This window comes from Mesocricetus auratus, unplaced genomic scaffold (assembly GCF_017639785.1).
Source record: "Mesocricetus auratus isolate SY011 unplaced genomic scaffold, BCM_Maur_2.0 Super-Scaffold_100026, whole genome shotgun sequence".
NCBI lineage: Eukaryota > Metazoa > Chordata > Mammalia > Rodentia > Cricetidae > Mesocricetus > Mesocricetus auratus.
This window is the reverse complement of record NW_024429207.1, coordinates 287,652-313,081: the sequence shown is the minus strand read 5'-3', so window position 1 is coordinate 313,081 and position 25,430 is coordinate 287,652. Positions and strand designations below refer to the sequence as shown.

General features: G+C 37.1%; 1 protein-coding gene across 1 annotated transcript in view; it reads left to right on the top strand.

Annotated features, from left to right (window-relative positions):
• Gpm6a (glycoprotein M6A) overlaps positions 1-25,430 on the top strand; it is a 268,227-nt gene that overhangs the window by 15,020 nt on the left and 227,777 nt on the right. The gene's annotated exons all lie outside the window — the stretch shown is intronic.

Genomic DNA, 25,430 nt, shown 5'->3' with positions numbered 1-25,430 from the left:
TAAGTTTCTTTGGACTTTGGAACTATAACTACAAAAAAGTTTCATCTCCTGGAGAAAATGAGTATGTTTGGGAGAAGAACTTCATAGAGTTAATTAAGAATTCTGCTCTAAGGTTCATTTCTGAACTGGAAAGCAAGGGATTATTTGGGATCCTGGATTTTCTTTTTATTGCCAGTTTTTTTAATAGGCTTTTGATGGACTTAATCTCTTAATTTTAAACTGACTATTTGCCAAGATCCTGGATGCCATTGCTGAGGCTACCAAGCTAAGTATATGCATCAATAACCAGAGGAAGGGCCCTAAAGTTGTTCACAGAGGCAACAAATATGGTATTACATTTTCAACAGAGACTCAGGACAGTTTTTAGTCAATAAAATGATTCTGTGAGAATACAGATAAATACCTTGTAGAGAAACATTTTTTAAAATTTTAAATTGACTACAATAAAACTGGATTAGACTAGATATTTTCTTTCTAAAAATGACAAAAACTGTAGTTCCTGCCTACATGTGAACTATTTTTGTTGGTTTTTTATGTCATAAAGTCATAAATTTCAGACTTTTCTCCTAGAGAGTGATGGAGAAACAAGGTTATATTATCTTCCTTTATCAAGCCATTAAACATTATCTTATGCTGTCTAGGTCATTATTTTCCTAGATAATGAACAATTTAACCTTCCTCAGCAAATGTATTTCATATTGGTTACACATTTTTGTGAATATGTGCTGGTGATATGTATGCATAGGTATATGTAAAAGGAGTTCTTAATTGGTCTAAGTAATAAAAACCTGGAGTTTAGAGGGAAATGCTCACAGACCAGAGACGAGGAGCAAGCTACCTCCATACCTTACCTCCTTAGCATCTCAAAAGACAGAAGAGTAAGTTTCTGTTTCTCCCTGCTTATATCCTGTTTCTGTCCAGCTAGCTCACTTCCTGTCTGTCTGAAAAGACCTCCTGACCTCTATGTTAGCTACTGGCAAGCTGTATTCTCTGACCTTCAGACAGGCTATATTTGTACAAGCAAGGTATCACCACAGCTTTATATGCATGTATGTAAGAATGTGCATGAGAGTCCAGGCATGTTCGTATCAGCTCACATGAGTGAAGGTTGGAAGACAACCTCAAGCGTCAGTCACAACCTTTGACTTTGAGGCAGGTTTTTGTTGTTGATTGATGTATACACTCAGTTAGCTGGCTTACAACACTCATAGGATTCTCCTGTCTCTATTTCTCCTTTCCCTGTAGCAGCGTTGGAATAACAGGTATGTGTTACTGTGCTGTGATTTTATTAGCCCTGGGTATTGGGCTAGGTTTTCAGTAGCAGATATGACTTCTTTGTTGTAGAACAGTGGGTCTTAAGTACAATTGAGGAGCTGTTGCTTCCTGTCAAGGTATGGATGCCACGACTGCACTCTTATAGTTATTGTGGTGGTCATTGTTGTGGTTCACAGACACCCCAGCTGCATAGGATTGTTCTTTGCTTCCCTCCCTTGTAAGACTGCACTGCCGAGTACTTTCTGATACTATGAAGAAGGTATTCTTAGTCAGGGGCATCTGGGTCCTGTGTTTGAAGTGGATAGTGTCTTCATTCAAAACCTTAGAAAAAAATGTTTACAATAGTTTTACTCATAGCCATTCAGAATTGGACAACAATCCAAGTGTCCTTGGATCAGTAAATAGATAACCAAATTTTGTTACTGCCATGCAAAGAAATTCTACTCAACAGTAAAAAGGAGAAAATTACTGATAACACAACATGTATAAATCTTAGATATATCTTAAATGGTCATATAGTCAGGGATATCAATCCACTTATGTGATATCCTAGAAAAGGCCTACTATATAGCAGTAAAAGACACATCAATGACTAGCAGAGGCTACAAACAAAGTGACAATACAAACATAAGACAATTTTGAGGAAAGTTGTTCCACACCTTCACTCAGGCATGGCTCACATTATTGCACATATTTTACAGAAGTGATAGAACTGGAATGTACAAAGATGGACTTTACAGTTCAACAAACTAATATCCCAGCAAAAACAGATCAAAGCAGAAGCAAATATGTCTAAGCATTACTGTTGTTTGTCATTTTTATATTATTCAAAGTAACAATGCAAAAATAAAAATGACTTTTATAAGTGATAGATTGAAAGTCACTCCTAGAAAAATTTTCTGTGTACATTTCTATGTCTTTAAAATTTTCCTCCCATTTCTTTCAGTTTCACCTATTGTATGAAATCTATTAACTATTAGACACAATAGAAGAGAGAATACCTGTAAACTGCTTTCAATTATAATCTTCCTTAATTCATCTTACTAAGCAAGAAGTAAATAATATATTCAGTTTATTTTGTACTAAAAATGGATTACTGTTGAAGTGATTGATTAAAATCAATTACCTTTAAATGGTAAATGCTAACCAGAAAAAAATCAAGTCCTTTTGCTGGTGTAATGGCATTCTGATTGAGATGTAGCCCTTGAATGCTAACTCTTGAGACCTGATATGCGTGTCATCTTTCCAGTGGTCACTTCGCTGTAGTTATTGCTGGCTTAAACATTTTATGTGTCAATTTTATTGAAATGTGAAAATTCTATCTTCTTTCTGCATTTTCCCATTAGTGCAATTATTATTATATCCCATCCAACAAACCCAATTATAGTTTTAAGAACTTTAATTTAATTTGAGAGAACATTTATATATTTACTAGAATATTCCAGTTAATGGAAATCAATCGTAAAAATACAAAAGTTAATAATATAATAATTAATAATATAATAATAATAATAGAAAGCAAAAGACATTGGTGTGTTTCTGGCATTCAGGTATTACTAGCATTTTATTTATAGCCATCTAAACATATGTAAATCATTTCACCTAGTATAGAAGCCATGATAGATGTTTCAAACTTAGGGGTGTAAGTTTTATTATTTGTTAAAACAATACAACTGATTGTAGCTAACGTGGAAAACCACATAGACACTATATACACCTACCATGAGCAGTTGTGTCCTTCTGAAGGCAAGCAGCAGATGGATTTTATAATGTTATCACCAATGCTATTAATATTGCATTTAGGGTAATAGCATTAAGACCACTGCGATTCCTAGTTTTTATTATTTGTGCTTGATTTTGAATTAACAATGCAAATAAAGTAAAGCTCTTTGTAGTGTATTGATTGGACAATCACTCATTTATATGTCCAGCAGGATAGGTGAGGTAAAACTCATTCTTTTCCCCTTGTGCTTTCCTCTGAACTTCTTTTGTAGTTCCAGTTTTACTAGAGTGAGATTAATAACTCATAGTCTGAAGAAGTAAGGGTTTAATAGGAATGATATTTGCTTTTGATCTTGGCTTAGAGTTAGAATGTTGAACTTAAGAACAGAACAATTGACTCCATTGACATGTACATTCTGCTTATCCTGCTGCATATAGAAAAGGAGTTTAAATAAGCTCACATGCAATGTTTTGATTAAATACTCAGCAGCATAATTTGGTGGTAGCTTGAAAACAAATCCTCCGATCTTGATGTTTAAATAGAATTGAGTGAGTTTTTGCTGTTTGTAAACCAATACCTCATAAAACTATTGTTTTCAGATTATTGTGAGAGTTGTTTCTTGGGGAAAGTTAAATTTTCTTCAAGCCCTTGATTCCAACCCTTACCACATTTAATTAAGAGAAGATGATGTCTGCTGTGAGTTAAGGGCAGATTTATTGTGAGATCTTAAAAATATATATTGGAACATTTTTCTAGAGTAGTTCTGTGTTCTGGGTGTGTAGATTTTGACCTGAGTTGACAGGAACTAGGTTATGTGCTTGGTTTGGCACCATCTCTAGTAGGATTCAGTGTACAGGATAGCATGGGTTCCCACTTCTTATTGTACATCAGAATCAACTGGAGAACTCTTGAAACATGATCCTTGGTCCTCCGATAGAGACCCAGCTCCAACTGTTTCAAATGAATGCCAGGCATTAGTATTTGGAAGATCTCTGAACTGGAATCCAATATGCAACCAAGACTGAACATGCTTGAATTAGACATTGGAGGCAGTATATGTTTGGGAATGGTGGCGATTGATGTAGACATGTGTACGTGTAGGAGAGATAAGCACGTGTCTTCACGGAGAACTGAGGTCAACACCCAGTGTCTTCCATGATCAGCCTTTTAATTTGAAATAGGGTCTTTCAGTGAACTTGGGGCTCAGTGATCTGGCTGGGCAGGGCAGGCTAGCAAGCCCCAGAAATCTGATGTCTCCATCTCCTGAGCACTGTGATTATAGAGGTAAATCACTGAGCAAGGCGTGAGTGACAAGCACTGTATCAAAGGACATATTTCTGCAATCTCTAGACTTTGGCATTGTTTTAGGAGCTCAGTATTTGAATTCAATATGAAATTATGATTGTGGACATCTGAGTCAGACTCTTGTGTCTTCTACTGTTATACTATTCAATAATTCAAGATTAACCTACTGCTGGAAGGAAATAACAAACCCAAGTTTTTATGGTTTAAGCAATTGAGTCTTTTTCCTTTTTTAAGTCACAGCTCAGTGTGGTTGCAGGGAAGGTTTATTGTGGCAAGTTGTGGGAGAATGACACTTGTGGTTAGTAGTGTTATCAAACTTCAGAATTTTTCACACAGTAAACAAGAAAAAAAGGAGAAAAAGAGGGAATTCATGGCGATTTCATCGTTCAGCTTTGAAATGACATATCTACTGAACAGGACAATCTGTGAGGCAAATTTATTCCAATGGTAGTCTCATATAAGATCAAGGAAGTTTAGAATACCAGTCTTATGCATTTACTTGCGATCTGAAAATGAGGTTTAGGTAATAGACCCAGGAATGTGTCATGAATGAACTACCAAGGTAATAGGCCTTTTAACAATTTTAAGAATATTAAAGGTATGAACTTTGATTTTTCCACAAATGGTATTTCTATTAATAGGGCATTAAAGTCTGATAGTTCAGTGCAAAGCCATATCATGAAATCCAACTATGGTAAATTCTTTCTTAGATGTGAATTTTTTTATTTCAGAATTCAAACTATTCAAAAATGAATTTCTTTTGATTCTTAGTAATAATTTATTCAAAATGAAATACTATTTTAGCATTTTAACTTTATTTCACCAAGAGTTAGTAGCATAATTTACCTTCAGGACTTTTTATGATTTTAAAGAATCATCGTTTCCACGGTTTTAATTATGTAAATGTAAGTCTGCTTATCTCGAGATATATTAAGAATGTGGAATTTCATATGGTTTATATTTTAACTTGTTGAATTATATCTTTTTGTTTCAATGTAGGTACTTCTACTTAATTATTATTAACTTGTGTGTCTCACTTGAAGTCTATGAGTTGAATTAGATCATTGAGCATTTTCATCTTACATAAGTCTTCATGTGATTGCCTTCTTCCCGACCCATGACAGGATTTGGTAGGTGAAGTGGACTATTAGATCACCATTCTCCTATGTAGCCACTTGCACAAAGACAAGTCTATGAAACTCTCATTGCATGAATACACATTGTACCTCTGGTTGGTTCTGAATTGGTGATCTACTGCACTTTGTTCCTTTTTTTTTTTAAACCAAACCCTACAAAAAGGCTTCTCACTTTTTGCATATTGTTTGACTTTGGGTCTGTATTTGTTCCCATCTGGTGCAGGAGGAAGCATCTCAGATGATGGCTGAGCAAGGCACTGATCTATGAGTATAGCAGAATGTCATTAGGAGTCATTTTTTGCTATATTCTTTTAGCACAACTGCAGTATTTGGTTTTATCCTAGGGCCTTGGACTATCTAGTCTCAGGTTCTTTGTCATCCAAGCAGTACCAGGCATGCATTCCATCATGTGGAGTGGGTCTTTAGTCAAATCAGATATTGGTTAACTACTTTGTGTCACAAGCTTTATGCCACTATTGCAGTAGAATATTTTGCTGCCAGGGCAACACTATAGATCCAAAGACTTGTGCCTAATTTGGTGTTGCATTTCTCCTTTGGTAACATTCAGAATCCCTTCCTGTACCATGAACATTAGCATATGATGATATATTATTTATGATCTATTAAAGCTTGCCTGAGGATTCAGAAAGCAAAGTCAGCCACAAGCTATAGATGTCAGGCAATGGAGATACATAACTTTAATCCCAGAAGCTATACTAGCAAGCCATAGCCAGGCAGAGGTGGCACACACCTTTAATCCTAGGATTGAGGAGACAGGTAGATGGATTTCTCTGAGTTTAAGGCCACCATGGCCTACCCAAGGATGAAGAGTAACAGAACTCATGCGTTTGATCCCAGCACCTGGGATCACATGCCTTTAATCAGATCATTAGCGAGGTATATAAGACAGGAGCATTCAGTCTGAGAGTTAGTCTCTAGCCATGTTGAAGAGAGCATAGCAGTCTGAGTGACTCTGAAGAGCAGTGAAGTCAAGAACTGTCTGAGGATCGCCCCTTGGATCTGAGTAGAGGTAGAAGTAACAGGTAGTGGTCGGCTGCTTAGCTTCTCTGATCTTCAGCTTGAAACTTGAACTCCAATATCAGTCTCTGGGTCATTTATTTATTGTGTCTCATTAACATGTAGGACTGAAGGCTCTATGTAGGCACCAGCTCAACTTCTCCATGTTCAATGTGTTCTGTAGGCGTTGTCTTCACCAATAGGGCCTAATCATAAGTTTGTGGAGAGCAATTGATAGTCTTGGTATCACTCTGGCTTATTTGGGGATTCCTATGGACCTCTTTGGAGAACAATTCAGTTAGATGTAGCCCATCCCTGGGACTGGCAGCTTCATTTGCTGACAAGTAATGTCTAGGTGGGACTCTGTCTGCCCCATTATTTGACAGTTTACTTTAGATCTCCTTCATATAGTATGTATATTTTAGGAAGTTTCTGCTGCATTGGATTTTCATAGTACTCCTCAAATTGTCTTTAATTTTAGATGTCTCTCCCCATATTCCCTCACTTAACATCTCTTCCTTCTACCTCCCTACTTGATCCTCACATTCCTGTCCTCTTCTCATCCATCTATAACTATCTCTCCTATTTCCCTTTCTGAGGGAGATCTATCTGCCACTGGCCCTGGCCCAGTTCCTTGCATTTAACCAAACTTATCTGGTTTTATGTATTGTAGCCTGTTTATCACTGGATTAACAGCCAATTATACCAATAAGCAAATACATATCCTATTTGTCTTACTGATCCAGGGTTACCTCATTCAGGATTTACCTGCAACTTTCATGATTTCATTTTCAATCATTGAGTACTACTCCATGGTGTAAATGTACCACATATTCTTTACCCATTTATCTATTGAGGGATATCTAGGTTGTTTCTAATATCTGGCTGTTATGAACACAGCAGCAATGTGTCTCTGTGCAGCATCCTTTGGATATATGCCCAAGAGAGTTATAGCTGGATCTTGAGGTAGATAGTTTCCCAACTTTCTGAGGAACCACCACACTAATTTCCACAATAGTTGTACAAGTTTGCATCCTCACCAGCAATCCACATCCTCACTATCATGAGCTGTCACTTGTTTGATTGATGTTAACAGTTCTGATGGGTGTAAGATAAAATCTCAAAGTAGTTTTGATTTGCATTCCCTGATAACTAGGATGATGAGCAGTTCTTCAAATATTTCTTAGACATTTGAATTTTCTCTTTTGAGAATTCTCTGTTGATATCTGCACCCCATTTTAAAAATGTATTTGTATTTTATGCACTTTTTTGCCAGCATGTGTATTTGTGTAATGGTGTCAGATCCCTCTGGGACTGAAGTTACAAATAGTTTTGAGCTGCCATGAGGGTACCTTCTTTTTTAACTGGGTTATTTGTTTTCTCGTAATCTACTTTTCAAATTCTTTATATATTGTGAATATTATCCCTCTATCGGATATATAGTTGGTAAAATATTTCCCCATTTTGTAGGCTGCTTCTTTGTCCAAATGATGTTGTCCTTTGCCTTACAGAATATTTTCAGTTTCATGAGGCTCCATTTATTAATTGTTGATCTTAGTACCTGTGATAGAATTGTTCTGTTCAGTAAGTCTTTCCCTGTGCCAATGGTTTCAAGGCTATTCCCACTCTTTCTTCTATGAGGTTCAGTGTATCTGGTTTTATATCAAGGAAAGGAAGATGTTCCACTAGTATTTCCTTAGTCCCCTAGGGATGGGGCCAGACAGTGAGGAGATGCCACAACAGGTCGTCTGCAACAGAGCTAGGGATTGGACTGGGGCATATGATATGAAGGAGGGGAGGGAGACTGAGGATCTGAAGCTTATCTACCTGCTGAGCTGGCCTACTTGTTTTTCTGGCATGCTTGGCTGGTCGTTACCAGTGAATGCCTGCTGCAGTTGTGGGCTGGCATAAGAGAACTGAGTGAGAAAGAAGGTTGGAGGATAAGATCTGTGTAATCTACTTGATATGAAGATAGAGAGAGGGTGAGGCCACAGCAGGCCTTCAGCTACAGAGATAGAGATGTAACTGGGAGACTGAATTTGGATGAGTGTGGAATGAAGATCTTAAGTTAGCCTACCTGCTTCCTGGGCCAGCACCCACACATTTGGTTCCCAGTAAATGGGAACCCATTGGATGACACCAGCTCCAGAGGATTGACATCTTCGGGCCTGTGAAGGTACCTTCACAAAGGTGGTGGCACACATGTATGCACACACACACACACACACAAATGCTCACATGGAACAAGATCATCCTTTCTGTCAAAGCTAAACATATTCATAGTCTAATGGGGGAAGAGACAAATAGACAGTTGCCAACCAGAGAATGGAATTTCTATAAAACAATGTATTAGTAACTTTATTACCCACGTTTGCATTGAAGACACATGATCTGGAAGAAGGGACTTATGTTGTTAGTTCCCTTGCTGAACAAGAGTTTCTGGGAACAGGTCTTTGGCCAGTTTGTGAGATGGGACTCAGATCTGGAAAGACTTAAGCACAAGTGGAATCCATCACAGGAGGAGAAGATGCAGAGCGGAGCTGCTGGATGATAGAGGAAATTCAGGCATGAAGACTGGGTGAAAAGAAATGGAAGACCTGAGCTTTACAGAATATAACATAGGTTAGATTGATTGACAGGTGAGTAAGGAAGAGTGTTCCTGTGTTGGGAGAGGTATATGGGCGTTGTCTGTAGTGTCCATGCCCTTGTGGTCATATTGAACAGCTTTGCAACCAGAGGGCAGACAAAGCTATGCTGTCTAATAAGTGCTATTTGGTGAAATGAATATGGGTGATTGTGAAAGAAACAAAACAGCCACGCATCTACTTGATACATTTCAATAGTGTGAATTATTTTCAAACTTCTAAAGATAAGTTAAAAATGATGACGTAGTAAAACCCGTGAAAACCGTCAGTATGAAGTGTCTCAGGATGATTTATTAAATTTGGAAAAGTAGACCTGGTAAAGGCGTGAACAGGAGTAATGACCGATTGGCTGATAAATTGGGAGACACGGGATGTTCATGCTCCCAGCTCCTCCTCAATGAATTTCCCTGCTGACTAGCATCTCCACCCAGAGAGTGAACAGTGGAGTTGAATCAAACCTCTTTAATTTGCTTTCAGAACAGATGGTCTGAAGAGCGGTGAGTCAGTTTTTTAAACTGCAATTACCATTTGCAGTGTGGTTTGGGATTCACTGAAGATTTCATTTATTCATCCCATCCCAAGATTTCATTAGCATGTATGACTGAGTCAAATTGATTTTAATTATTTAGTTGACCCTTTTAATTACCTCATTTTGCCTCTGACAATTTGGAAGCTTCCTGCAAATTTGTAACCTGACCACATCAAAGGAGCCATGTCTTCAATAAGACAAGCCTGCAGAAAAGCACAGCAACGCAAGCCACAAAACCGTGTTCTGAAGCTTTGAGAAGTTGATTTGGGAACTGGGTGAAATTTAAATAATTTCTTGATTCACTTTATATATTTATGATTAATCCTTCCTTTTTGGATACATACTTTCCTAGTGGATTGCTTTAGGTATAAAGACCAAGCATGAACACGTAATTCTTCAAGGATTTCTGTTCATTGCTTTCCCAATAGAAGCTCAAATACTCATAGAAGTCTTCTTAATTTTGTCTCATGTAGTTCTTTATCTCCTTACTTGTGTTTTTCAGTTTTTTTTTGTTTTTTTACGAGACAGGGTTTCTCTGTATTGTTTCAGAGGCTATCAGTCCAGCCCGGCCTCGAACTCACAGAGATCCGCCTGCCTCTGCCTCCCGAGTGCTGGGATTAAAGGCGTGCGCCACCACCACCACCAGGAGTGTTTTTCAGTTTTGTGAAATGAGTTTTCTCTATTGCGCATGGACTTTCTTTCTACTAGCATACAATGAAAATACTAACAGTCATAGATGACAGTTGTGCACATGTCTACGCATGTCCACTAACACTCAGTGAATAACCACGGCATTCATATCACTGTTCAAGGCCCTTTGGACTAAATGCTGCTGACATATAAAAATGGTAAAATTAATTGATGTATCTTTTGCCACACTTGAGAAGAAAAGTAATTTTCCTTTCATAATCAAGGAAGGAAATTTAGATAAAAATGTTAAGGACTGTGTCATAACAGAAAAAGGAAGAATACATTAAGTAAAGGTGTAAATCAGGGAAACTAAGTATCAAGAGACAAAGATAATGATGGTGTCTTATAGTAGTCTAATATCTCTATGTCAACAAAGAATTTTCCCTCTATGTTATTGACTATATGGTATATAAGAAGGCTCTGGATCCAAGTTCTTTAAATTCTTTTGATTACCTTCATCAAAAGCGTCTTACTTTATTTTATAGAGCACCAAGACCCCCATTTAATGTGACTTATGTGGATGATCAAAGACAGAATAAGGCCTACATTCTTTCACAAACTTCTCCTACTACACTGCTGGCCATCCACAAGGAACATAGAGGCTTCTTGCTATTATCTTTCCTCGGTAATTGTTTTCATTTTCTTATTTATAAATTTTGAAGAAATGTTTGAAATGTTGACACAAACTCTGACAATAATGATGCCATCAGGCTCACATTAGACCCCCCCTCCTGTTTTCAGTTTCTCTTTATGAAGCCCAGGCTGGTCTCAATTTTGTGATTTTTCTGATTCAGCTTCCATAGCCCTGGAATTATTTGTATACATTACTGCATCAGGCTTATCCAAAGTATTTTTCCTGTTCACCAAGATCCTTGATCAGAGGTGTTTAACAGCCCTGTATTGGATGATGATGATGATACTTGAGCATAGAAACTCAAGATGAATTTCCAGAGGAGTGTTTATAGACAAATACCACGGTTTCAGCCCCAGAATTCCAAGTAAAATTCACTTTGGAACAGAGTCATAGCGTTTGCTTCTTCTTCCTCCTCCTCTTCCTCCTCCTCCTTTCCCTTCTCCTCCTCCTTCTCCTCCTTCCTCTACTTTGTTCCAATGTGAACAGAACACATTAGGGGAAATTTCAGTCTAGACATATTTTGAGTTTGCAATTTGGTCCGAGTTGATCAATAGTAAGAAAAGCTAATGTGTAAAGAAATATTTGCTCTTATGCTATAGATAAAAAAATAGTAGAGGAATTTGGCATCCTCAAGTGTTTAAGATTTTTATAACTACTTGTTCAAAATTTGTGAGCGACAGGGATTACATTAAATATCTAAAAACCAATGGATGTTTTTCTTCAGATCTCACATCTTAGGTTACTTAAAGTCATAGGGAGACTTAAAAATTCCCTTTCATGTCATTTTAAAAATATGTATTAGCACATACTTTTCCATCATAATAATTCCAAAGAAAATTTAAAATGATCATTGATAAGACAAGAAATTTTGCAAGCAAAAATGTTTGCATTTAATATTAATTTTTAAACTTTCTTTTTATTATTTTTTGTTGTTTTTTTATGAGGCTTACTTATGATGCTTATTTTACTGGCATGGACTTAATGGTCAAAACAGTGTTTATTTTAAGCAAGTAACATAACTTCTGAGCAAAATATATACCAATGACTATTTTCATGAAGATATCCCAGAATATCATTTTATTTCTGAATACATTTACAGCAAAAGAAAAATATAAAACAAAGAAAATCTAGTGCTTTGTAATAGACAAATCTGAAAACATTCTGCTATTTTCGCAACTGGCAGAGCTAAACAGTGGTTCTTTGCATGAAGTGATAAAGGATAAAGTTTATACAAAGCATCACAGTGTGGAGAGAAGGGAAGACTGAATAGCAACCCTGCCTTGGGAGAACTCGGGTCAAATGCCCTGCACATGACTGTCTTCTGACTGGAAATACTTGTTAAGTAGACAGCAGAGAACAATGTACTTAACTGCTGCCCCAGCGGAGGGGCAGCTGTGTCATGCCAAGGAAATAGCTGTTTCCACCCTCCCAAAGGCAAGATAACCCATAGCTTACATTCGCAAAATTCCTTTTTGTTCCTACTGGTTTCTGTTTATAAAAACCAAAGGCAACAAGATAGGCTGATTGCATCAATATCACTTGTAAATGACATTGCCATCTCTACCCTACTTGCCTTTTTTTTTTTTTCTGGAAAAGCACGCTAAGCATTTTGGTTCAGAGACTTCAACATAGGATGTAAACTACCAGAGAGATGAAGGGAAGTGTTTTTCCTTCACCTTCTTTTGTTTCCCCTTCTCCTTCCTCTAGTCTTGTTTGATTCTCTGGGAGGTTCAGACTCTGGTGTCTCCTGCTTTGGCTTCTTCTTTCTCTCCTGTGAGAGGCATAGACTCAAGTTGAAAAGAAATATGAAGTAGAGGGAGGGATAGATTAAGAAACAGCAGGTATAGGCTATGATTCCTTAGCAATGTACCTGATCATCATCTGTACATGAATGAGAAGAAAGAGCATTTTGAAAGAAAATGCATTCATACAATAGTTAAGGTGGATTAGTATTAGACACCCACTATCTTTGAGTACTTGAAAACAAAAATGGCTCAAAAACAGGGTTGTGATGAGTAGATACTACAGGCACTGCGGTTGTCACTAACTGACACTGTTTTGGGTTGTTTTTCTATTGTAAGGAAACATATCTCAGTGTGGATTTGAATGATCTGATTCATAGGAGTTAAGCAGCTGTGGGAACTGGGCACTGAACAATTTTAATCCAAGTCATGATGAAATCAGGGTTATAGAAAATCTGCACAGGCTTTCTGGTAGAATACATGACTGACTGAGTACAATGTCAGAGTGGTTGATAGTGCAGAGCAATGGACTTTCCTGGGAACTGGATCCTTCTGGGGTCTGTATCCCTTACATTTCTAACTGAGGCTGTATTGTTTTTGCAAGTTTTTCTGAATTCCCAGGAGTGTCCCGTGCTGGTCCACAGCAGGATCTCGCGTCACATTGGCTTGCTTCTTTGTACTGCCGCCTGAGTTCTTCAATGGGGAAAAATGGGGCTAAGGGAGCTGATGGGGAGGTGATGCTGATGTTTAGGTGGGCAGTGGGAACATGGTCATTAGGAGATTCCTTCTTCCAACAGCTTCTTCGTTTCAGTGGGAACAGTGGCACAGGAGTGTTGCTGGCTTTTGCCTTTATTTAAGCACAAGATGTTTCTTGTGGCTTTGAAGATAAGATTTTCTTCTACTGACTTCCCCCTTTTCTTTATTTTGCTTGGGATTGTGCTGTAGTCTAAAACCCTATATGTGACCCTTTAGGTGTTATTTGACTAAAGAGAACCATAAACATCGAAAGAATTCCTACAAAGAAGTTCTACAGTGACTTCTTTGCTGTATCTTCCTTATAGCTCTGTATTTTATAAATATTTGTCAATGGACGCAAATATACATGCACAAACACACACACATTCACCAAGAACTTTCACACAGACACACACACACACACACACACACACACACGCACAAACATCCATGTTACGCTGTTTATTGTAATAGTCTACTGGATTTATTTCTGCAAGTGATATAAATTCCTTATTTTTTCACCACCCTGTCTCTGAAATGTTGGTGCTTTATTGCCAGTTGGTGGATATGCTCCCTGCACAACAGTGTGACCTTCAACCCTCAGTTTCCTTCTCCGCAGTAAAAGAGAAATTTGGTACATGTTCATGAATGCCAAAAAAATAGATTTCCTGTGAAAACAAACATGTTTATTTTGAGGTGACAAAGTGCACAGTCACTTTATTTTTATTTCCAGAGAATTTGCCAAATACTTTTTAGCAAGAAAACATTTCTTTGATGAAAAGGCAAAAAAAATGCAATAGAAAGGAAGGTTATGGTGCAATATTTTAGTGTCATTATGTTTTAAAGAACAATAACATCTAAAGGCCATTGAGAAATTGACCATGAAAACCAAAGTAATTTAAAACTTTTATTTCAAGTTTGCTTATAATTCATCTTAAAACTTCACTGAATATTGTTTTGTGTCATTTAAATAAATAAAAGGGATTATTATATATATATAATTTAACTTTTTATGCATGTCACTTTTAGTTCCCTCTCCCTCCCCTCCTCCCCCATCCCCCAATCCGCCCAACCCTTTACCCCCACTCCATCACCCCCTCCACACCCCAGGGAGGGCAAGGGCCTCCATGAGGGAATTTCAGAGTCTATCACATCATCCCGGGAATGGCCCAGGTTCTTCCCCATGTGTCCAGGCTGAGAGAGCATCCCTTCACATGGTATGGGTTCCCAGTGTCCTTCTGTATGCCAGGAATAAATACTGTTCCCCTCTCTAAGAACCCGCAGATTGCCAAGGCCTCCTCTCTGTCACCCAGGTTCGGTGGGAGGGTGTCTGGATCAGTCCCATGCTGGCCCCTCAGTCATCAGTTTGGGGCTCATGTGTTCCCCCTTGTTTAGGTCAGCTGCCTTTGTGGGTTTCACCAGCCCGATCTTGAATCCTTTGGTTATCGCTCTTCTTTGCAACTGGGTTCCCGGAGTTCAATTTGGTTCACAGCTGTGGGTATCTGCCTCTGCCTCCATCAGCCACTGGATGAGAGTTCTAGGATGGCATATAAGGTAGTCATCATTCTCATAATCATGGGAGGGCATTTAGGGTAGCCTTAATGCCAGTTGGTGTCATTCTTGTACATCTGTGAAGATCTCACTAGTGCTAGATCTCTCCTCCTACTTATACTGGCTCCCTCTTTTCTGGTATCTCCCATCCTTTTCTCCTCTATTCTTACCCGGGCTCAACCTTCCTGCTCTCCCATCCTCTTTTTTCCCTTTCTTTCTCCCATCTCCTTCTACCTTTCCCTCCCCCAATCCAATTAGGGGATCACATCCCCTAACCCTTCTCTGGGTTACCATGCATATCTTTCTTAGGGTCCTCCCTGCACCCCAGACTCTCTGGCAGTGGGATTTTGGGCTGGAAATGCTCTGCTCCATGTCTGAAATCCATATATGAGTGAGTACATACCATGCTTGTCTTTTTGTCACTAGGTTACCTCACTCTTCCAGTGCCATCCATTTGAAATGGCATTATTTTTTATTCACAGAAATTTTTTTCTTTTTAATTGGCAGAGGAGCTGAGCAGAAAGTATGAGAGCACCTGTTGGGAATCCTTCCTCCCCACCTTCTGATCTCCAGCATCACTTATATTTTACCTCAGTGTGTTTTCTAGAGAAACTGATGAGTCAGCATTCAAGCAGTATTACTAAAGAGAAACCCACAGTTTACATTAAGGTCCATTCTTCATATTTAACAGTTTGAAGATTATGGCAAATATAGACAGGGTTTCTTTGTGTAGCTCTGGCTGTCCTGGAACTCACTTTTTAGAAGCGACTGGCCTCATACTCAGAGATCTGCCTGCCTCTGCTTACCGAGTGATAGATTCAAAGGTGTGCACCACTGCCCATCCACGTTTTTTTTAAATAGTGGATTCCAGAACCCCTGAATTTGATGCTGTCTCTATTATTTTTTTATTTCTAGAATGAGAACTAGCTATGAGTGCAGAGTATCTGGCCTGTCTGTATTGGCTACTTTCATTTAAAATATGCATTTACAGGTCCTCTGTCACTTTTTACTACTTTGATGTAAACTGTTGCATTACATAGTGTACTATTTGTTTATACAATCATCTATCAAAGAACACTTCTGTTGCTTTCATATTTCCACAAATGCAATGAGTCTATAAACATGCAGGTACAGGTCTATATGTAGATATAGCTTTCCAATACCTGTTGATAAACACCAAGGAGCATAATTGCTAGGCCTCTGTTAAGAATGTGTTGTTAGATAGGACCTGGAAAACTGTCTTTCATATTGTCTCATGCAATTGTATGATTAGATGTTGAACATATGAATTTTTATAATATATAAACTTGTAGTCCACACTGTAGGTCTATTTAGAAAATCAAATTTACCTTATATGTGAGTTTTTAAGTTTATAAATTTGAGAAATTTTTGTACTATATCAAGCTTTTAGATATAAGGTTTTTGGTAGGTTTTTAGTTATTTTTGAAATTAAAATATAATTATATCATTTTCTCATTTCCCTTTCCTTCCTCCAGATCCTTCCATGTACCACCTTGTCCTGGCATTCTCTCAATTATTGGCCTCTGCATCTCGTCTTCTCACAGAAAGGTAGATAGATAGATAGATAGATAGATAGATAGATAGATAGATAGATAGATACACAGAGAGATGATAGAATCCTGCCCAGTCTGCATAATGTGTTCTTTTCTTCCTTCCTTCCCTCCTTCCTTCCTTCCTTCCTTCCTTCCCTCCCTCCCTCCCTCCCTCCCTCCCTCCCTCCCTCCCTCGCTCCCTCCCTCCCTCCCTCCCTCCCTCCCTCCCTCCCTCCTTTCTTTCTTTCTTTCTTTCTTTCTTTCTTTCTTTCTTTCTTTCTTTCTTCTTTCTTTCCTTCTTTCTTTGAGAAAGTGTTTCTCTGTGAGCTCTGGCTGTCCTGAAATTACTCTGTAGACCAGGCTGGCCTCGAACTCATAGAGATTCGACTGCCTTTGCCTACTGAGTGCTGGAGTGCTGGGATTAAAGGCATGTGCCACCACCACCCAGCACATAATATATTCTTGAATGTATATGAATTTAGGGCTGAAGGGCTAACCACTTGGTACTAGATAACCAACTGGGCTTTTCCTTAGAGAGGACTCTTTCTTCAGCATAGAACTATTGGTAACTAAGGTATAACGTTTTTAAAAATAGTATGGTATGTTTATTTTCTTCTTAGATTGCTCTAGTTACTGATGTGGATGCATGTAACATAATGTATGGGTCTGTGCATTTGTGAGTAGAGAGAATAAATTTTAGAGAAATTCCAGTTTATTAATGGCAAGTATGTCAACTTTTTTCAACGTCTGTCTTGTGAGCTCTTATCAGACACAGAGTATTAAGCAATGTGTTATGAAGAGTAAAACATAGTTTATAAAATATGAAGACAGGGAGCTCTGGTAAATGGTATGGCTTCCTGGCTTCTTCATTACAGTACTTTTAAAAAGCTAATGACCATACATCTTTAAGTAATCTGTACACTGTACATTAATCAACTGAAGATGAAACTACCCATCATCTCAAACATTCATCATTTAGTATAATGCAAAAATCTCAAAATTCTTTGTTTCCAGTATCATAAATTATGTAATACAATGCTATTGCTTATACTCACTTTCTGTACAACAAACTATGAAATCATCTCATTCTGCTTTGAATACATTATTGAAAAAGACAAAATATAAACTCTGGTAAAACTGTGGAAAAAGGAGAAACCTAATACACTGTTGGTAAAAATGAAAAATAATATAGTCATTATGAAAAAGGACCCAGCTTTGCAAAAATAAAATAATTGTAGAAGACCTACATGGGCCACCACTGAGTATATAACCAACAGCAAATGAAATCAATTTGATACAGAACTACCAATCATTTTAAAGAAGTTCTTTTTACAGTTGTTTTTGTCTTTCTTTTTAACATTTTTGTTTTGAGACAGGCTTTCTCTGTAGCTTTGGAGGCTGTCCTGGAACTAGCTCTGTAGACCAGGCTGGTCTCGAACTCACAGAGAACCGCCTGCCTCTGCCTCTCGAGTGCTGGGATTAAAGGCATGTGCCACCACCGCTCGGCTCTTTTTAATATTTCATACACTCATCATTTTCAGTTTTTTCTTTTTACTAGTCATTTTTATATTTAAATATTTACTAAATTTTATATACTTATGTGTTGTATGTCAGAATAAGCAATCATATATATCCTAAAACATTTGTTATTTCTTAGACTGAAACATCCAGTCATTTCTTCTGGCTTTTATTTTAGTCATATTTCTTGAACATATCTGTAGAAAGACTGAATTTTCCTCCATCTACCCTGCATGAACTAGAGGGTGTTTTCAACAATGCATTACGGAAGATTCATTTATTTTAAAAGTTGTATTCTAAACAAGGTTATTATGTGTTCAGACACTAATTACACTCTTCAGTGATTTATCACTTTGTAGGCATGTGAAATTCAGTCTCCACAGGAGAACAAGAAATCTTGACTTTTCTTGTTTGACATGGGATCAGAATAGTTTTTGTAAGAACCCCAGCAAGAAACTGATTGTCAGATGAAATCAAAATTCCCTTCAACATAAACCATGTCTCCTTTTGGGAACATTGGCACTGTGGCAGAAATTGACCTACAGATGTTGTCAGATACCACAAAGTTCATTTCAAGATATGATCTGAATTCAGGACAATGAATTGCTAATATATTCACAATGACCAGGAAGCCCCAGGGAATCTGTGGACATTTCTCTTTCTGGTCAAAGTAGAAGGAAGAGTACTATCTCTTTAGACTACACTTAGACTCATTTTTTCTGTGCTACTCTGAAAAAAATTTAAAAGTAGATCTTGAAAATTGCTTAATGGCTTTCACTGGCAGTAGCTTTGAAAATACATTTCAAATATAATTACAGTTTATAACCTAATGCTCCATGGTAGAACAAAAGCCCTGCCTCTGAATGAACGTCAGTTTCCTAAACTTGGAACATTTTCCCCTGTTTTCTTTTTTATTGGTTAGCATTATAATTTTGAGGTAAATTGTACCATTCAAATATTTTGTTTGGGCCAACTAACATTTTACAGAAAATTTAAAGTAGTATAGTGCTCTAAAATTCACATTTATTGTGAAACACTGTGAAAATATTGGTGACAAGCTAAGGTTATGATTACATTAATGTTACAAGAGTAGACATGTAAGTTAGGTTTTTATGGCTGCTAGCTTCAAGTGTTGGGCAATACATGGCAGAAAAATTGCCTTAGTTTTAAAGAGAGTTAACAAATGCATTTAATCTATATTTTATAAATCTGAAAATTTTTATTTAATGTCATATAGAAAACCTTTTATTGTTTATATTTTCTTCAACAACAAGATTCAACAGAATTGTGTTTGCTATTGACCTCAATATTTTTGTGTCTATTATGGAAAAGATACTCATATGGTGTTTGTTTTGGATTAATTATAATTCTCATAAGTGATGTACTTCCTCACAAATTTTTGGTTGTCCCAGACAAGGTTAAGTTTAAAGATATTTTATATTTTTGTTCATGTCTCTTCAATATTTTTCAAAGCTATTATTAGTTTTAATTTTAATCATATGTATATGTGTGTGGGAGAGTGTGGTTTTGGGCATGTGAGTGTTATACTTGTGTAGGTCAGAAGAGGATATCATATCTCCTGAAACTGGAGTGGTAGGCATGTGGTACTGTGTTGACAATCTATTACTGACTTTTTTTCTATAAAAGCAGCATTTATATCTACTCTTCGGCAGTCTACCTCTTTGAACCAATAATATAGAATGTAGGCATTCTACTCCTAACATAAGAAACTCTACAGTTTTACTCTTAAAGGTTATATAACTTAGCTGCTTTAACTTACAAACTTCATCGCCTCTCCATCTCTACATACACCTTTAATTTATACTTAAATCTTAAGTCTTTGTTATAAAAACAACTTCCTTTAACCTGTCTTTGTCTTCAAGGTTTGCTTTGTATCTAATCACATTCTATTACAATGCTTCTATATGTGAAATAGTCAACCGCCCTATCTTTCCGAGACCCTCCAAAGAAAATCTTTGCATTCAGGGTTTGTGGTGCGCATGTCACCATTATATATTCTCTCCTATTTTTCATCTTATACACAAAACACATATGCAAACATATTTTCAAATAACTCTTACAGCTTGTGAATCCTGAAGAAGTATGTAAAAGTATCTGTCTGTCTTTTTCCTTTCTCCCACAGAAAAATTTATGAGAACTCTGATGTGACCAACAAATAATTGAATCTGGCCAGGATGTCTAATATAAAGTAAATGGCAAGAATTATATTATTGGGTTGACCATGGGTACTTGGTCCCGCTGTCTTCTTCATAATTTAGTTTGCTTGGGCAGTCACTCACCCTTACCAAATCACACTTTCTGTGTTTTGTTTTAAGAATCCTTTCTTCTGAATTTTCAAAGTGGTCTTTAGGTTGGTTAAGGGTGAGGTATTCACCGTTTCTTCTGAACACCTTCAGCGTTTTATAGAAAGCTTAGTATACACATACAATTGGGAATTTATCTGTGAATTTTCTCCAGATTAAGTATCCCCCATCACATATTTCTTAGCACAAGGCTTAAAATAAGGTACAGAATTTTTGATCAGTAGATAGGGCAAGTGAGAGGAACAGAATAGAATGGAGCAGAATTATCTCATACTCAAGTGATTGGTGAAATGTGTGTTGTGCCCTGTGTCTTGATTTCCCAACCTCCTTTAGAGCCTAAACTCTCAAGTCCAGAAGCTTCCTATCCAGCACATGCTGTAATAACTAGTTGTTGTACAAGCTAATGTCAGAGAATAATTTTGTAGCTTTCCTTTTCTTTCTTTTTGGCTTTTCAAGACAGAGTTTTTCTGTGTAGCCCTGGTTGTCCTTGAACTCACATAGAGCCACCTGCCTCTTCTTCCCAAGTACTAGGATTAACGGTGTGCATCATTGCCACCTGGCTCCCTTTCTTTTTTGTTAGATGAATAATTGGAAAAATACAGATAGCTCCTAATAGACAATGACTCAACATATGATTCTTAGCTTTATGATGGGATGTTAAGAGTGCATTCAGTAGAAACCAGACTTTGAACTCTGATCTTTTCTAAAAGAACAGCAGTTCGTGGTCAGAAAACTGTGATGTCAAACTCCATGATGTACTGCATTTTTACTCACAGTGTTTCATTGAGTGAGCTATAATATCTGATTGGTTAGATTTCTTGAATGCATTTTAAGTTATTATGTTGTCACCTTAATAACCAGTGGGTCGGGTCTTCTCCAATGTTAGGACTATCTGAATTTTAATAGTTTTATTTTTTATTACTTACTCTGTAGGTGGCATTGTAATTTTGTATATCCTCCCCACTAAAAGTATTGGGAACTAATTCCCAGTTACACATACAGTAGAATATATGATTTATTTCATTTTGATGTTCATAGTAGAGAATAACAAATAGCATCTCATCGTTCCTTGTGTGAAATGGTCCTCATTTTTCCTTTTTCCCATAAATACCTGTTTTGCTCTCTTGAAATACAGTCTGGATTAAAGTTACTTAACCTTTTTTAGGAGCATGGTATCTAACTGAAATGAACATTGAAACTTTAAGATCAGAAGAAGGGCTTCTACACTTTCTTTGTACCTATCAATTGAGTTTAGCTGACTGAATGAAACCTTCTGAGTAAACCATCTGATTTAAAACTTTATCAGGTCTGTGACTAAGTAATTAAACATTTACATATGATCAAGAAGTAGAATTGGTCAGAGTATGATTTTGGAAGACTAATATTAATTAAATTATGGTAAAAGATTAGTAACACATGTATATGTAAATCCTAAAAGCTGACACAAAGCTGACATTCTTAAAATGACAGGAATCTGAACTACAGAAAAATCAGAACACTGAGGTAAAATTGGGTGATAATTATTAAGCAGAAGCTCTGCATTTATTTTTAAGGGATTATAAATGATATATTGTTTTCACAATTTCAAAAATACAAGCTAGATTGTGTATCTTCTTATTCTACCAGAAAGAAATTTCCCAAATATTTCTTCAAAAACTAGAAAGTTTTAAAATATGCAGACCAATATCATAAAGATCCTTCTACTATATAGAGAAAGACCAAGATTTCACAAGATAAATGTTTACTCAGTCAGAAGACATCCTCTTTTAGTGACATTCCATGGAGCATTTCGTGTAAAAACAATGAACATGATACTGGTAAATCAGTCTCTGAGGGAGGTAGGATTGGGGAGGAGAGGGCACATTTATCAGTTTTCCTGATGAAAATGTTCCCCCAAAAGTTGACTTCAGAGACACCAAAGGTAGAACTAGAAAGAGGGACACATTAGAAGTCACCCAAGTCCTGCACATCCTGGGTGGGTCCATCTAAGCTCCTAAGAAGTCTAATAGTTAAGAGTGGGCTTCCAGGAATGGTAGTTTTCTCTTCATGCTAATGGAAACAGGCTTTTCAGTATTTTCTCTTTTACTCAGCATTTTTGTTGTTGTTATTATTGCCAAGTTGCAGGGTTCTCCATTCTACATCTTTTTGTTTTTTGAGACAGGGTTTCTGTGTATTGTTTTATAGGCTGTCTTGGAACTTGCTCTGTAGACCAGATTTCAAATGTAGGTTTTGACTAGTCACGGTAAAATTCAAGGTAATCATTTAACTTCCGGACATTGTGTTTTGAAACAAAGAGTGATTTATGTTCACCTCTCCGACTCTTTCTTAGGAAAGATCGTGGCATTTATCTCAGATTCTCAAATGTAGGGTGATGAACCTATTTGTCTTGTGTATTTAGTGATCATTGTCTTGTGCCCCTTCACTCAAACATTTTCCATCCTCTTAACTTCTAGAGCACTTTCTCAGCCTCATAATTGACTTCAGTCCTTATCTCTTTTGTTGTTGATCCTGTAAGGTTTAGCTATTTGCTGTCAGACAGCCAGGAATGTGTTGCTCTTTTCCTCGTAAAACAGAAAATAACAAGTTCAAGTAATTTTTAAGTCTTAAATAAATAGAGGGATACGAAGTTCTCTAAGCAACAGTGATAGGACTGTTGGTTTGTAGTGGTTGGACTACAAACCTTAGGTTTGTCTTTAGGAACTATTTTATGGGATTACAACAGTCTCAAAAGATAGGAGGCTATGACCATTCTGTCTTTACTTGAAGAAAGAAAGACAATGATGTCCCCACCTCTTTCTAGGGATGACTCAACTTGTCATCTCAGATTTAATAATCTTTTTAATTTTTACTTTCTATTTAATAATTTACAATCACTTTACATATCAATTGCCCCATTCCATCTAGATTTAATAATATTTAGGTCTGTCTAGGACTTTCATTGCCTCTTGTAGTAAAAACAATAATCAGTCACTCTTAGAATGGCTTTACTGATTGCTAGTCATTAGTCTACATGTTCCTTATACATTTTAATTACATTTACTTTTGTTCCACTACCCTTCCTTTACAAGTAAGGAACTTGTGACAAGAAAAGATAAAGAAACCTGCTTAAATTCCTCCAGTTATGCAGTGTGTGAGCCATGATTTGCAATTAGGTTACTCAGCGACATGGACTACATATATAGCCATTAGAACAGTGCTGCCCAGTAGAACTTTGTAAGCAGATAAAAAATGTGTTAATATTCAGGCATCTGTAGTGGCCTATCCTTGGGGTTCTGGCAGGATACTCCCTCAGCTGAAGCCACTAAGTGCACATCTGTGCATATTCAATATTCACTGTTCCCTATGTTCCCTTTTAAAAGGGCCCTGCCCACCTCCCATCCTCTCTTTCCTTCCTTCCTTCCTTCCTTCCTTCCTTCCTTCCTTCCTTCCTTCCTTCCTTCCTTCCTTCCCCTCTCTTTATTCTGTTGTCTGTCTCTGTCTCTCCTCTCTCTCTCCCCATCTTTCCTTTCTCCTCTCTCCTGATGCTCCTGTCTCTGGAGGCTGGTTTCCCTCATCCCATCCCCCTTTATGATCCCTTTCCCTAATGAAAAACAGCTCTGCTTGAACCCCCTGCCTCATGTCATCTTTCTCTCACACACAGCATTTCTTAAATTATATCAGTATACCCTATATTTCTTCTGTCAGTTGTTAGAGCCTGGGTTTAAAGCAGGCATTGAGCACTTCAAATGCAGGCAGTGGAACCAAGAAAATGCATTTGCAATTTCCTTCCATTTTAATTGTTTCAAGTTTAAACAGCTCCATATGACCATTGTCTAATTAGATAGGACAGTCCCAGACATCCCTCTTTAGGAAAAGTTGAGTGTACCCAAGTGAGAGAAGAATGAGCTAAGGAAAGAACTGGACAACTGTATTTCATCAAAAGATCTAGGTTGCCAGTGTTTATGATGACTGTTAATGTTTGAAACACAACTGGGTTACCATCCCAACTCCGTTTTAACAGTCACTGTGGTAGTTAGAAATTACAGCACAAGTCTTCCATGTGTCCCACTGGCCTCAAAGCTGTACAGTGCATTGTAATTTAAAAAAAGCAATGATACGATATCAACTAAAATTAATGACAGTTAAGGGAAATATCTGCCCTAAACAGCTTTCAGACAATTGGCTGCATACTTCAAACCCTTCATGTTACATATCTTAAAATAGATATAATTCAGATTTCTGGAACTGCTTTTTCCTGAGACATTTTCATCTATTGCACAGATTACTGCTTCCTGAGAATTTATCTCTATGGGAATTGCCACAAATTCTAAGAGTGTATCTATAGGTATGTCACTGCAAAACTACAATCCTGGGACTGTTTTAATGTTGATAATGATGATGATGTTTACCCTTTTATTTTAAACAATTTAGGATTACTGGTATTTTAAAAGCATGCTTTATTCTTGAGGTGGGGAAAGCAGAATCTTCCTGTTATGCAAGTCTTGTAACCATGTGATTGACTTACTCTTTGTTCATTATATATTGGATTGTAGGTTCAATCCAAACTCAAGAAAATACTCCTGTCTTTCTCTCTTAAGTGCTGGTATTATAAATGAGAATTACCACATCCTGCTAGTTATCTATTTAGTACATAATTTCATGGTTTCTGGGAAGCTACTTATATTTGCATGCAAGAAAAATGTCTGTGGAATGTGTGAAGTGATTAATACGTCCTAATATTTCTAGATACATGTGACTTGGATGGAAGAATTTTAATTTCTTCTTAGATCCATTCTTATTCTAAAAAAGCAGAGGCTGCTGTGTAGCCTTAGCCCCTTTATCACAATGAATAGCTAGGGAAATAATTGAATGTCACTTCCACTCAGTTCCTTAGGGGGTATTCATTTTGTATAGATTGCCTTATGCTAAAATCCTCTGTGGTAATCTATTATGTTTCCAGAACTCTGATGTTTGGATTCCTGTCCTAATATTGTTGTACCAACAACACATACACAGAAAAAGACCTCCTCATAGCCCCCTTAAGGATTATATTCCCTTTGACTTAAAAATTTGC